Raw genomic sequence first — 14312 nt, forward strand, 5'->3', positions numbered from 1 at the left:
AGGAGCGAGGGTGACCCTGTACAGGAAATGTTACCTCTCAAGTTTTAGTTCTCAAAATCTGTAAATTGGGTATAATAGTAGTACTTGTCTTGAGTGTTACTTTTTTTTGTTTTAGAGGAAAAGAAATCAAGTATACAAGGCAGTTAATATAGATGGTGGCAAACAGCATGTAGCCTTGAAATATTAGGCAGTTAGAATGTATTTATTTCAACCCCCCCTTTAAAATGAGATAGTGTCACTATTGTACATATACTTTAAATACAATCAGTAATAAGGATGCTATTGTTAAAACATATCTACACTATAAATTTAATTTTTAAATATTAACAATCTACAGGGAATTTGTCCTTGATTTCCGTCTTCAAGTCAATAAACTACATGGGGGTGAAAAAAACTGGTATTAATCACTTAAATTTATAAGTTTTATTACAGTTTAATTTTAATTTTTATCATACTGCAAAATAATTTAGAGACTTCATTCCAAACAATGAAAATTAATTCTTTCTCCTCCTAGAAAATTAGAGCATAGATGTAATTATATATCTTCTTGTTTTAAGTTATAGATAGAGCAATCATGTATTAGAAGCATATAAATCTATATGTTATCTTTCCTGCTTATAAAAATTAAAATTGTATATTATTTTGCAAGGCCTCAGTTGAGTAGAAAACTGGAAAATTACCCCCAAAGAGAGCCGAAACAAGGGGCATTTTGCATTGAGGTAGATCCATTCTCTCATTTCCAGACCCCTGTAGTCTTGACTACCTGAAAGACCAACAGTGTTCAGCGTGGTCAGCGAAGCCTCCAGCAGTGCCGTGGGGGAAAGTCCTGGAGCTGCGTTTGTAAAGATTACAGCCAAGAAAACCTGCTCGACCTCAGCTTTACCCTGTAACACCTGGGGGCACCAGGAATCAGAAGCAACTCAAGGGCAATGGCTATTTTGTTTCAGTTCATTTTTGTTTGGTTTTTGTATACTGGCTCTTAATGAGGGGCATGAGTATCAGATAGCATCTTCTGGACTTTCTATGAGCCTGTCTTTTTTTCCCCCACAATGTATTCTTACACCAACCAAGAAACCGAAAGAAACCACAAACAGCCCAAATGGGGCTTTATGAAAATCAAAACTGTAACATGCCTATGACTTCTGTTTTGTAAGAAGTGGCCAATGGCCCCCTAGACCTCGCTGTAATGTGGCTCATGAGCCGAATATGCAGCTGCTTCTAGATGCCCCCTCTCCCTTCCCCGCAGGGCTTTGTCTAGCCCAGTTGCCATAGATGACCATCAGACATTTTGGAATGATATCTGGAGATAATCTGAGCAGGCTTTGCTCTGAAGAATTCAAGCCAGCAGGAGGCTGAAAATATCAATGTCTTCTTGGCCTACAACAGCATTCCAAAGGTCAACGGGGTGGAAAGGGGTGGACTTGGAGTCTCCAGTCCCTTTTCACAAGTATAAGGAAGCATCACTCAGGAAAACAAGGCAAACTCAAGAGAATGGAGAAGAGCTGAGAGTACCCGAGGGCACCATGTGCCAGGGGGCACCTACACTTACTAGAGAGGAACCGATGGTTCAGTGAAAAATTCTCATCTTCCACACAGGAGACCTGGGTCTAACATGCCTGACCAACATGCCTCAGGTGCAGCCACCAGCCATCTGAAGGTGGAGGCCCGCGTGTTGTGATGCTGCTGAGTGGGTTTCAACGCAGCTTGCAGATTAAGAAACGCTTGCCGATCTAGGTACTTGCAGAAAATCAGCCAATAATCGGCAGAGATCACAACAGTGGAGTCCCCTTGTGGGTAGCCTCCTTGAAGGTGGCTGTAGCAAAATTTACTGCAGCTAACCCAGCCTTACATAATTTGCATAACAAAGTGTTGAAGGCAGCACTTAATGATCCCCATTTTACAGATGAGGAAATGGAGGCACAGAGAGGCTTAGTAACTTGTAAATGATCATTCAGTTTCCAAATGATGAAGTCAACTGGCTTTTGGCTACAAATCGCTCCTGCCTTTTCCGTAGTTAGCCATGGAGAGGCTAACGCCTTCTACCATGTTTCCAAGCACTTGAGAAATGGAAATATTTTCTTTAGGTTATTAGCTTGCATCGAGAAGGACGGGGGAAAAAAATCTTTCTACTATGAATCAGACGACTACGCTATGTTACGAAGAGAAGGCCAATAATTCAACTATGGAACTCAGGAGCAGTCCAATCTCTGTTACTGTTTTAAAACTAGTGATCATTCATGAGTATGCTTATCTGAACACTTAGGGGGTGGGACCCTCACTAAGGGTTAAGTTAAAAGCCATAGATGGGCAGATGTCATAAACATTCCACCTCTAATTAACACTCAGAAAAATAGAAGATTACAACTACTTTCGGGGCAAAAATAAATGTATATTGAAATTAGAAAGTTTATTTCTCTCTAACTCTTTATGATGTACACTGTAGCCTTCTTTGTCTTAGATACCATAGTAAGGAAAGTTTAATTTTTTAAAGTTATTAACATTTCTTCATGAGCCCTTCTGCCATAGAGGTTATACACTCAGCTGTGATCCTCTAGATCAGCAGTTTGAAACCACCCGTCAGCCACTCCATGGGAGAAAGAAGAGGCTTTCAACTCCCATAAAAAGTTAGTCTCAGAAATACACTGAGGCAGTCCTACCCTGTCCTATAAGGGTCGCTTAGATAAGTCAGCACTGATTTGAAGGCAGAGAGGGAGTGAAGGAGTGAGTATCACCATTTCTAGACAAATTCCACCCTAGTAATATCAATCTAAAACATAATCAATCTATCAGATCTTATCAAATTTGCAGATGATCTTACCCTCACGTTATGTTACTTCTTGGCTCCTAGGAATGTGTTTTCACTTACTTTAAAATGCTGTTTCTCCAGTATGTTTTTGTAAAAGTAAGCACAATGGTATCTTGATTAGTGTCTTAGAAAAGGCACTGTATGAATCAGGACAGTATCAATAACATATCCTCAGGTTTTGGATACTGTATCATTCCTAATCTACTTTATTCTACCTTAAATGCAATTTCTTCTTGGAGAAATGCTTAGAAATACTTTCTTCTGTTAAAGGATCCTCCTGCCTCAAATCTTCTCTTGGTCAGGTCACCTTTCTGTCCAGTTAATTTGGCTAGCACTTCCCAGGCAAGGTGCCCTAGACAGGCAGAAAGGGTACTGAATCCTGTCTGGGACTTTACCATCTTACCAAATGTACAGCATGACTTGGGGGTGCACCCCTTGGCTTCTCTGGACGTGACTTCCTTCCTCTATTAAAACAAACAAACGAGTGTTTATGGTGAAAAGTTGAGATTCTCTACCTTTTTACTCTCATAAAGAGCTACAGTCTTGGAAACTCAGAGGGACAGGCCCACCCTGTCCTACAGGCTCACTATGGGGGAGGGGGAATCAATTCATTGTCTGAGTTTGGTTTGGGGTATGTCAGGTGTTCCCCAAAATCTCTTAATATGAAGATGATGAAATTCTCAAAACTTCTCATATTAGTGGTGAGTACTGGAAATACTGAGAGGGTCCTAAATTTGGACTGTTTTCAAATATTAAAGTAGTTTACTATGAAAAAAATTTTAATCTAACTTTCATTGTAAATATTACAGCAGTGAACGTTCTGAAATATCCTATACCTCGCGGTTCAATAAAGCTGCCACTAGCCACACACAACTGTAGAACCCTTAAGATGTGGCTGGTGTGATCGCAAAACCGATTTTTAAATTCTCAAATTGTTTTATTTTTAAAATTTAAATAGATGTCGCCCTGAGCTACCCTATTGGTAGCAGCATATAGCTTCCAGGACATAATAACATAACCAGGGTTATAGCCTAGATATACTCTGCCCAGTAGTCCCCCAATGCCTTTGGAGCACCAATCTCCCCACCAGGCGAGGGACATTTTTGCAAAAGATCACAACACTGTTCCACGTGCTGAGAAATAAAATAAGGCTGGAAGGGACGGGAGACTTGGGTCTCTTTCTTGGGGGCAAGTCTTCTCAGTGGAATCTACTTTTCATGCTAGTTTGAGGCCTTTTCCCAGCCACGGCTCATAAGCATCCACAGCGGCAGCTCTCCTGGTAGATCCAGAGATTGGCGTGCAGTTTTTCGGTTTTTATTTGTAATGATTCAGCAGGCCCTGGGAGTTTGAGCTATAAATCCAGTTCTGAGACCCGTCCTTTCCTATTGGTCCATGGGATACAGGAGGCTGGCTAGAACTGCCCGGCGGCCTCTCCCGCTCCCAGGCTTGGGAAATGCTCCGAGCACGGCGTGCATCCGGCGCCGGGGGACGAGCGCGGGCGCTTTGTGCTGAGTGCGTAGGCGGGATGTTTTTTCTTGTGTCTGCGTGGATCGCTCCAAGTTTGGGGAGGGTAGTCATTCTAATCGCCAGCCTAGGAGAACTGTGCCCAGGAGCCCCAAGCGGACCAGCAGGGCACAGCCACCGCCCGTTTCCAAAGCCCACCCACCGCCCTAGCGTTCTCCATTTCCCAGACCCCACCACGCGGCCTCGTGACAAACAAGCCAGCGGCGCCTGGCCACAGGTCCAGACCTCCCCCGCGCAGACACAACTCACAACTCGGTGCGCCCCCGCCAGTCCCACATGGCCACTGCGCGCTCGCCCACCCCAAACACGCAGGGCCCCCTGGAGGGCCCGAGCCCGTGGCGCAGGCACGTGGCACACTCACCCCCCCCTACCCCCCCACCCCCCACGAGCTGCCTCGGAGCTTTAGACCCTCGCGGAGGGAGCCCCAGCCCCGGGCTGCGTCCACAGGGCGGGACAGTGGGTGGGGGCCCGCGGGGACCGGCCTGGAAAGGCCTGGATGGGTGGTAATGGCAGGGTAGCAGGGGGGGCCGGCCTTAACTGGACGGTGGGCTGGTGCGCCAGCCAGCGAGGATTCACTTTCTGCCCCAGTCATCCGGAGGGACTGTGGCTGCCTGCAATCAATAACTCACCCTGGAAAGCTGCTGGGACCAGAGGCGTTGTGGATCTGGGTCTTTCGGGGACCCTCTCCCCTGAATCCCACCTCTGTTACCCAGACAAAGAAGTGGGCACGCGAGGGCAGGCCTGACTTCCCACCCTCACCCCCACCCAGAGTAAAGATCTTGAAGGGCACATTGTTAATGAGATCTTTTAGATGAAACGGTTAAAACAACGAGGCTTGTGAAGACCTATTCTTTGATCCGAAGGTTTCTGTGATAGTTCTAGAAATGGTACTGAATCCACAATCCCAGGAACATTAACCGATTTTAAAGGTAATTAAGGTGAAGCCCCATTAACTTTGGCCATGTATATGGGTACTCTAATCAGCAGCCACTCCCTCCCAAGCAAATGACTGATCCAGCCTTACTTGGGCATAATGTGACACAGGAAAAGAAAGAAATGTATCCTTTGTAGAGGCATTTTAAAAGCGTTAACGTGCCCTTCAGTCTACCCCCCACCGTGGATTACATTTCTGTGAGGTGCAAAGGCCCTGGGAGATAAGTTTCATGACTTAGTACTTTGAAGAACCAACCAGGGCTTGGCAAAAGGAGAGCTACCAGGTCACCTGGTAGTTACCCCCAGTCACCAGATTTTTTTTTTTTAGAGATGTGTGTGTGTGTGTGTGTGTGTGTGTGTAAAGCACATTTGTACATTCATTGCCTTCATCATTCTCAAAACATTTTCTCTCCACTTAAACCCCGGCATTAGGTCCTCATTTTTCCCCTCCCTCCCCACTCCCCCCTCCCTCATGAGCCCTTGATAGTTTATATATTGTTATTTTGTCATTAGTCACCAGATTTTGACCAAAGCCCTATGGCCTTAAGTCAAAAGACTAAACTTGGCTAAGGCTTCTCAAGTGAAATCAGCCAAAATTCTTTTCTCCTCTACTTCGAAGTCACTTAAAAACACATCTTGACAACGTCAATCCAAACAGAGAGACTTCATAAATCACAATGGCCCCTTACCATGTAAAGTCCACCTTCAAATGCAAAGAGTATTTGTGCCTAGTCAAGTTAAGTACTACCTGGAAGGATGAAGCCATTATTGGTAGTAGAATTTAAAATGCTCAGAACCCACCTTGCTAATCCCAAAGGATTTAACGTTGGTCTTTAGCAACAAACACAGTAAGCTCTTGCCACAACTTCAGTTGCTTGCAAAAGCTGCCCAACTTGACAACGCCTGTTAGTTTGGGATACGATGCCTTTTACTTTCCTCCTTGCAATTCTTCATCAGGTTTAAGAGGTATAAAAATGAATCTTTAGATATGATTAAACCTTTCCTTGGGATAATACATGTATATATATAAAATATTGCAGAATTCACCATCACAAAACAGCCCATACACTGAGTGCACTAAAGGTGAAACCAGTGAATTTTAGAAATTTAGATAAGTGATGCTATCTTAAGGTTATAAGTTAGGAAAATTAATGGTAGTTTAAATATTTTATCTTCAAACATTGCTTTGGTTTAAAATCAGATTTAAGGGGAGTGTTATTTCAGATTGGGCATTGTAGAAATAAATGGACTTGAATATGTTTAAATATCAGCCCTCTTTAAAACATATGTACTTTTTTTATACTTACACATTTTAAGGTGCCAAGAAGGAGTTGCAAACTGTGAAGTAACTTTATGAAGAGATGGAGTAAAGAAGGGAAGGCAAATGACTGGCAGCAGGGAAGTGTATGGGGTGAGTGCTTACCATTTGTTGTATCACCGACCGACTGACTGCACAGTGAGTTCATAAGGTGAACATTGCCCAGCTCTTTGTCAATCAGTGTTTCACAGCAGACATGTGGAACAGCAGTGAACAGTGGTAGAACCATGACGCGCCTTATATAAACGACCGTTTTAGCAAGGCCAGGACATTTTGTTTAAAGCTCACATGTCACCTTTCAGGACCTACCTTTGCAAGTACCTTTTACAATTAAACCATCTCAAAGGAAGCTATCTAAATCCTCTGTACTCTAACCACAAAAAATACAAAATAGGTTTAATGTTACTGGAATTTGTATCTTACTATTTTGGGGGGGATGGTTTTGTTTGTTTATTTGGGCTTTTGATGCTTTTTTTTCCTTCCTGAACTTTTATATGTATTGAAAGTATTCTGGCTGATGAGCAAATACTATACAGTTGAATAATCTTGAGGGGTAGATTAATCTATAGTCTTTCTTCATCTCAGGGTGGGTTGCTGTGGCAACCGCCCCAGCTCACTTTAATATAATTTTTTAAAGCTCACTTCAAGAGCTACACCCAGCGTGGGCCAAGCTTAAAAGCAGGCGGCCAATGCACAGGCCTTCCAGAGACTGCTGCTGTAATGGAGGGAGGTGGTGGTGAAGGGAGGGTGCCGTGCGATGGTATGCTGAACAGAAATTGGAAATTAGCTTTCTGAAGAGTTACCATCCTAAAATCAGGCTCTTCACCTTTTATGGCACATTAATCAAAGGTATTGGAGATTTAATTCTTCTGGGGAGAAAACAAGCTCACATATATTTACGTTTATAATCAAAGCATATATAGCAATTATTAAATAAATAGATGGTGCTTTTTTTAAAAGCCAGCTTGATAGTAAATCAATGCCAGATCATTTTCCCTTGAAGTATCACCTTTCATAAATGTATTAGCAAGACTACCAGTTATTCATTGGCTTAAAAGATATAAGAATTTTGGTTTTTCTAATAGTAGGCCTAGAATGGTTGGAGAAATCATTTTACATTTAAATAAAACCAATTCCCAGAAAGGACAAAGCCATTGTTTAATGTTCATTGTTGTTGGGTGCTAATGAGCTGGTTCCGACACGGTGACCCGATGTATAACAGAAGGAGCTACTGCCCAGTTCTAAGTCATGCTCACAATGGTTATGTTTAAGCCCGTTGCTGTAGCCACTGGGGGAGTACATCTCATTGAGGGTCCCCTCTTTTTTGATGACCCCCTACTGCGCATGATATCCTTCTCTAGTAACTAGTCCTGAGAACATGTCCAAGGTACGCGAGACAAAGTCTCATCTTCACGTCCAAGCAACCTTCTGTCTGTACAGATTTCTATGATAGTCTCCATCAAAACGGTCAAGTCTTCAGCCACCTTCCAGATTCCTTGTGTAGCTTTTGTATGTTTATGAGGAGATTGAAAATCATGTTAATGTCAGGTACCTTCATCCTCAAAGTTACACTTACAAAGAGGTCTTGGCAGCAGATTTGCCCAGTGCGCTAACCTCATTTTTTGACTGCTGAGTCCATGGTACCATATACATAAACTTACTCTCCTACACTAAACTCACTGCCACGGAGTCAATTCCAACCGGAAATGTCCCTACAGCACAAAGTAGAATTGCATCCTGTGAATTTCTGAAGCTGTAAATCTTTACTGGAGCAAAAAGCCCTGTCTTTTCTTCCACAGGGAGGATGGTGAGTTCCAACTGCTGCCCTTGCCATGAGCCACCCAACATGTAACCTACCCTGCCACGAATGCTCCTTACACATTAGGCACAAATCTTGAAGTAGGTCTAATACTCACCCCAAGCTTTTCCCAATACCATGAGGTAACTGAGCCATGTACCACGAGATGTCAAGAGTAAGGACGACTTTGTTTTGTTTTGTTTTGTTTTTAAAAAAGGCCATAGGTATTATAAAAATTCAAAGTACACTAGTTAAACCACCTTGTGGAATACTCATAAATAATTTTAAATCTCAGGTGACTTGCTATTGTATATTTCTGAGCAACCTCTTCTGTTCCGCTTCAACTATAAAGGCTCTTGGGAAGGAAACTAATGTTAATATTAACTTAGGTCACACATAATTAAGAAGCTAAATCTGCTTAGGGGGAAATCTTGTATTCTTAAAGATTAACTGTGATATAATCCAGAGCCAAATTATTTTTGAATTACCTAGAGTTTAGGGTTATACACACGTTTGAATGCTTGCACTATTTCTGAAATATCAGTTTTTATAATGTTTATTACTAAAGATATCTTCAAATGTTAAAAGGTTCAGAAAAGTTATAAAGGAAAACAAATCTGAGACAGAAGTGTACTGTGATAAATACCCGCAATACTGCATTAAAAAAAATAGCTTGGTTTGAAGACATGTCTTGGTCATGTCTATTTGTTCATATAAAATAGGCTGTTGTAATGTTCATTACGTTGATTTTGTGCATTATCACAATAAACTCAGATGGCCCTGCGCATGGTTTGCTTTGTCCAGGCTTTTGTGAGTATTGGAATAACTACCTTAATTCCATGAATACCACTATATGTAGACATTATTTTAGGAGTAAAAATATGTTTGTGCTGTTATAGTTGGGTTGTTTTGTTTTGTTTTGTTTTTTACTTGGTTTCGGTTTCCCTTACAAGTTGTACCTAGAATGAAGACTGCTATAAGTTGTCTCCGCTATACTAAAATGAATTCATTGTAGCAGGATGAAAAATAAGACAAAAATTATGCCACAGACACTAATAAGCAAGAAATAATTTTACTTCCGATGGCTTGTTGCTTTGCACCAGTTTGCCATGCTTTCTGACAACAAAAGCAAAGCAACCGTCCTAGCGGTGCTTAGAGTCACAGTGGAGAGGCCAGAAGCCTGAATTCAGATCCAGTTGTACTTCCTGTAAAATCTGGCTCTCCCTCTCAGTTGAGCCCACTCTTCTGAACCTACTCACATCCAATAGCCTCCACAAGGAAGCAGAAGGCTTTTCCCACCACACTGTCCTCATGCATTAAAATAGTACTCGGGAAGCATACTGCTGAACGTAACAGGAAATGCAACCAGTCATTGGGTTAAATACACAGTGCTGAAAGGAATTTTTTTTAATGAGGAGGTATCTTTAATTAGCTCGATATTTAAGTTTTACTCCTATTGTCTACTCTTGAACTTTCCCTTCTTCCTTATACAATACATAAAAGAAAACTGACTTAAATATTTTATATCACATATTGTACGCCTGGCTTTCAATCCTGTCTTCTGAGGATTTGGACCCTGGCTGATACGTTTTCATCTCCGGCTTTATTGGCAATGGTGAAGATGACTAGGAAGGAGAAATGCCCAATCGCTGGTTGCCTTTGCTAAATACCGAATATTATGTTTTTTGTTAAGGAAAAGTGTTTGCTTAAACCTTAACCTAAGTATTCTTCCTTATCATTCTCGATTACTGCTTCCTGTGAAAGCTGAAACTCTTCAGGATAAGTGAAGTCATCGGCTCTCCAGACAGGGAAGCCTAATGCATTTGGGAAGTTGGTTTGGTTTCCATGTTAATGACCTGGATAAAGTCCAGTTAGGTGTGGAAGAGAAGCTGCCGCCTCGGTACGTGTTTCCAAACTGGTGAGAAAGTTCGTGGCCCCGTGATAAACTGGAGATTTCAAATCCGAGCGGCTGGCTTCTGATTCTGGTGTTCACAATTAAAAACACTCGAGAAGCGTTTCGGCTCGCGGGGCCGAGAATCACGGATGCTGGGCGGGCAGGACTCGAGCGCTGCAGACACCCAGAACCGTGGCTTTGACGCGTGAGTAAGAGGAGCGCAAACCCCGGTGGCGGAACAAAGTGGTTAAGGCATTTCCAAAGGGGGGCAAAAGCCGCAGGAGTAACTCCGCGGGTCGCACTCCCATTGGCCCAAGGGGAGCTCTCGACTTCGGAAGGACTTCGCTGCTGGCGGCGGCTCGCAGGGGTCCCCCGGGAGCGGAGCCGCCGCGCCGGGGCTGGAGGCTCGGTTCTCCCCGAGCGGCCCCGGCAGCGGAGGCGCGGGCAGAGAAGCCGGCACCCGCAGCTCGCCGTGTTGTCTTCATTTCGTGCGATAAAGAATTGTCATTAGGTTTGCGTATGGCATGTGCCATTACCCCACCGTAAAACTAAAATTAGCAAAATGTCAGGAATGGAAAGATTGATTCACCGAGATGCAATTATCATTTAAAAGTGCTTGATTGAGGTACTGATGTTCAGTGATTTATTCTGCATACCATATACATAATTAAAGTAGTGTAGTGGAGTAATTTATCAATCTAGTTGAGACGGGAGGGTTGAGGAGGGAGCTGCTGTATGTTTGTTTTATTAAAATGCTCCCAGATCAAGTCCCGCCCCCGTTTGCCAGAGCGAAACGGGTGACTTCCCCGCTCAGCTCGGGGCCCGAAGAAAGTCGGCGGGCTGGGATCGTGCGCAGCGCCGCGGCGCCAGGAGAAGGCAAGGGCCAAATCAGCCCCACGGGGAGCCAGAAAGCGGCGCTTCACTGAGAACCCCGGTCCGGTCCAGTGTGTGCACCCTTTTCTTGCCACGCTCCCCTCCCAGCCTTCTGCCACCATCCTCCTCCTGCCCACCTCCGCCTTTTCCGAGCGAGGTTTCAAAGGCGGCGAGCTGCTCCCCTTGGCCCATTCGTCTCCTGTCACTTCCTTCCTGGACACGCCGTTTTCGGGACCAGTCTGGGTACTTTTAATCCCGCCGGCCAGCCGCCGAGAGCCACTTTCTCCTCCTCCTCCTTCCTCTCCTCCTCGCAGTCCTCCCCCTGCTCTTCCCGCTCCTCCTCCTCCTCCAACCGGCCTGGGCGCGCACACGCGAATGCGCGGGCTTGCGCACGCGCCTCCACCCCCACCCCCCTTCCGCGCGCGCTTCATTTGCGCGCGCGCGCACGCGCTCACATCGCTCCAGCTCTCGGCTGGCTCGGCTCGCAGTCCCAGCCGCTTGAGCACACGCGTACACCCAGACATCTTCGGGCTGCTATTGGATTGACTTTGAAGGCTCTGTGTGGGTCGCCGTGCTGCAGGTTGGACTCAAGTGGAGAAGCACTGCAAGGCTGGACGAAGTAAAGATTACTATTGTTGTTGTTTTTTCTCTCTCCCTTTCTCTCTCTTAAGAAAGGAAAATATCCCAAGGACTAATTGGATCGGGTCTTCCTTCATGTAAGTACCTCTGACATTTCTCAAGGAACTAGACATTGCCTGGGTATTGTCCCTGGAATCTGCGTTCTCCTCTTCCAGGGCGCTGGGTCTACCCCTGTGCCTTTTCGGGAGGCTGAAGTTGAGGTTTGTTGTGTGTTCTTTTCATTAGATTCCATGATTTTTCTCGTCTGTTGCTGGAAGTAACTTTTTAGCTAGTCGGATCCGTTTGCCATCAGCGATGGAAATCACTCCTGACGCGTTCCTGTCACACCAGTGTGTTTAAAGTTTCATGAAGTTAGTTCACGTCATTAGCGTGTGTGATATGGTGGCGCGTGTGGAGCCTGGTGGGTTTTAATATTTCACAGACTGTTCTGTGACCTTGAAGTACAAACTGCAAGATGTAGCAGTTAGTTCCCTGTGGAAAGATGCTGCCACGAGTCGCCTCAAAGTGTCTGATTTGCCCTGGGTTGTGCTCCTGAGCCACTAATACTTGGGATTAGTTACAAGAGCAAGCATGGCTGTCTGTCAGAGGCCACCTTTGTGCATCTCCGAGCCTCACCGATGCGCTGGTGTGATAGAGGAGTGGAAAAAATCCTTCAGGCTGTAATCTATGCATTTCACAATCATCGGTAGTAGGATTTCAGCATATACATTCTTGTTTAGGTCAGGTCAGCTGCATACCTGTCTAAAAATAAAGCTAAGGCACTGAAATTGCCTTCTGTTTGGACTTTGGAGGAAAGTTATCAAACTCAGTGATAAAGTTTGACACAAAGGAAGCATATGTGAGCATGCAGGGGCACATTGCTTGGGATTAAATTGTAGGAGCGCATTTACATTAGTCCCAGCAGTACCTCCTTTCCAAAATATGGCGAATGACGCTTAAAGGGAATCTTACATATGAATAATGTCTAACAATTCTAGGTCTAGTAATTACCATTCTTTGGGAGAATCCTTTCTTTTCTTTTTTAAGCTGTGTGGAGAGAGAGAGAGAGAGAGATAAAATGCCTTTATATGTAAACGCTGACAGTATAATAAGTAAAAGCAGGCGCTCTGCCAGTTCTTCAGCCAGTCCTGATCCTCAGTGGAGATTACTCTGACACAAAGTGCATCGTGCAATTGTGAATCTGATACCAACTCCAGTAGTAACTGTTTTATGAATTGCTTAGTGACTGCATATATTTTTAAGTGCTATAAAGGACACTCCAGCCACTTTATTATGCCAATCCAGGAGAAAGGGGGGGGGGGAGTGGCCAGCCTCCTTCTCACTGGCACCTTGCAATGGAATTAGGGCTGCAGAGTAAAGATGTTTATGTGGATGGAGCGTAATAACTCCAATCCCTAGAGTCCTGGAAGGACATGGAACTATGACCACCTGTGAACCCCATTTAACCTTCATCTGCACACTAATTTTAGCTTTGAATTGATCACCAGTCTCCAGTTTGAAATGACTGTGCTTTAAGTTTTAAAGCAACGCCAGAGCTGGTTAGTCTCTGGAAATGCTCAGTATGCAACAACAGGGCAGAAGGCGCAGTTTTGTGTTTTCCTCAGAGATAATGCAGTCCGTGAACCTGATTGCTGTCTTATGGGGTGTGTGTGAAATTCGTTATTCCCTTAAAAAAACGTGATTCTGTAAGCAGTGGATTCAGAACTTGACATCAAATGAGATCTCCCTATCTAGCATGCTATCTCAAGGGGAAACATCATTGAAATCAAATACTTTATGGACGATTTGTAGGAAAGTACTTGCACTTCTACTCTAATAATGTAGGAGCTACATATTAATCTAGTGGCTCAATTCTGAAAGTTTGCGTTAAAGTATACTTTCATGTAACATTTGTTAAAAACATGGTCACCCAGTCAGGTTTAAGAAATAATAGTTCACGGTTCTCTTTACTTCAAGTTTTTTCATCAAACTTTATGAAAACCCATTATTTTTACGAACGTAACTCACACAGCTCTGCAGTATTTGTGGCGTGTTTTCCAGACGTCTTACAAAGACAGTATTTTCCTTCATTCATTATACCATTTACATTCTTGATTGCTCTGACAGTGGAACATATTGAAAGATAATAGGTAAGCTTTTAGTAAATACTTGTTCCTTAGGTTTAAATTAAAAAGTGAGCACTTTATAAGGAAAAAAAAAACAAAACTTTGCTGAGCTGTTCACATTTTAAAAGTCTGTGATCGCAATGAGTAACTTTCGAGAATAGAAACCCCTTGACATTAAAACACTACGTGAAAGTTAAATAACCCATACTTGCTGTACCTTGCCTCTTCATGTTGCAACTTTTGAGGGAAATGGCTGGTTCTAACAGAGAGAATGGTTCTAATGAGATCCTGAAAAAGAATCATGTTTTGCATTTTTCAGATTTCCTTGGCCTTCACCGTACCAAGTTAATAAAGTGCATTGATACCCTATCCAGCCAGTTAATGAGTTTTTAAACCTAAATTTCCTTTACAAAGAACTGAAG

General features: G+C 43.6%; 1 protein-coding gene across 7 annotated transcripts in view; it reads left to right on the forward strand.

The window, feature by feature from the left end:
• MEF2C (myocyte enhancer factor 2C) overlaps positions 1-14312 on the forward strand; it is a 194389-nt gene that overhangs the window by 12744 nt on the left and 167333 nt on the right. For 2 of the 7 annotated variants that reach the window (XM_045284988.1, XM_004703497.2), the window contains exon 1: positions 11604-11862. The gene's annotated coding sequence lies outside the window, so the exon portion shown is untranslated. Of the gene's footprint in view, positions 1-6580; positions 6675-10309; positions 10479-11509; positions 11863-14312 lie in introns of those variants that run through there. The other 5 variants (XM_004703492.2, XM_004703496.2, XM_045284986.1 and 2 more) reach the window with 4 other exon arrangements.

This window comes from Echinops telfairi, unplaced genomic scaffold (assembly GCF_000313985.2).
Source record: "Echinops telfairi isolate 266 unplaced genomic scaffold, ASM31398v2 ScPeMD7_7469;HRSCAF=8507_1, whole genome shotgun sequence".
Classification (NCBI taxonomy): domain Eukaryota; kingdom Metazoa; phylum Chordata; class Mammalia; order Afrosoricida; family Tenrecidae; genus Echinops; species Echinops telfairi.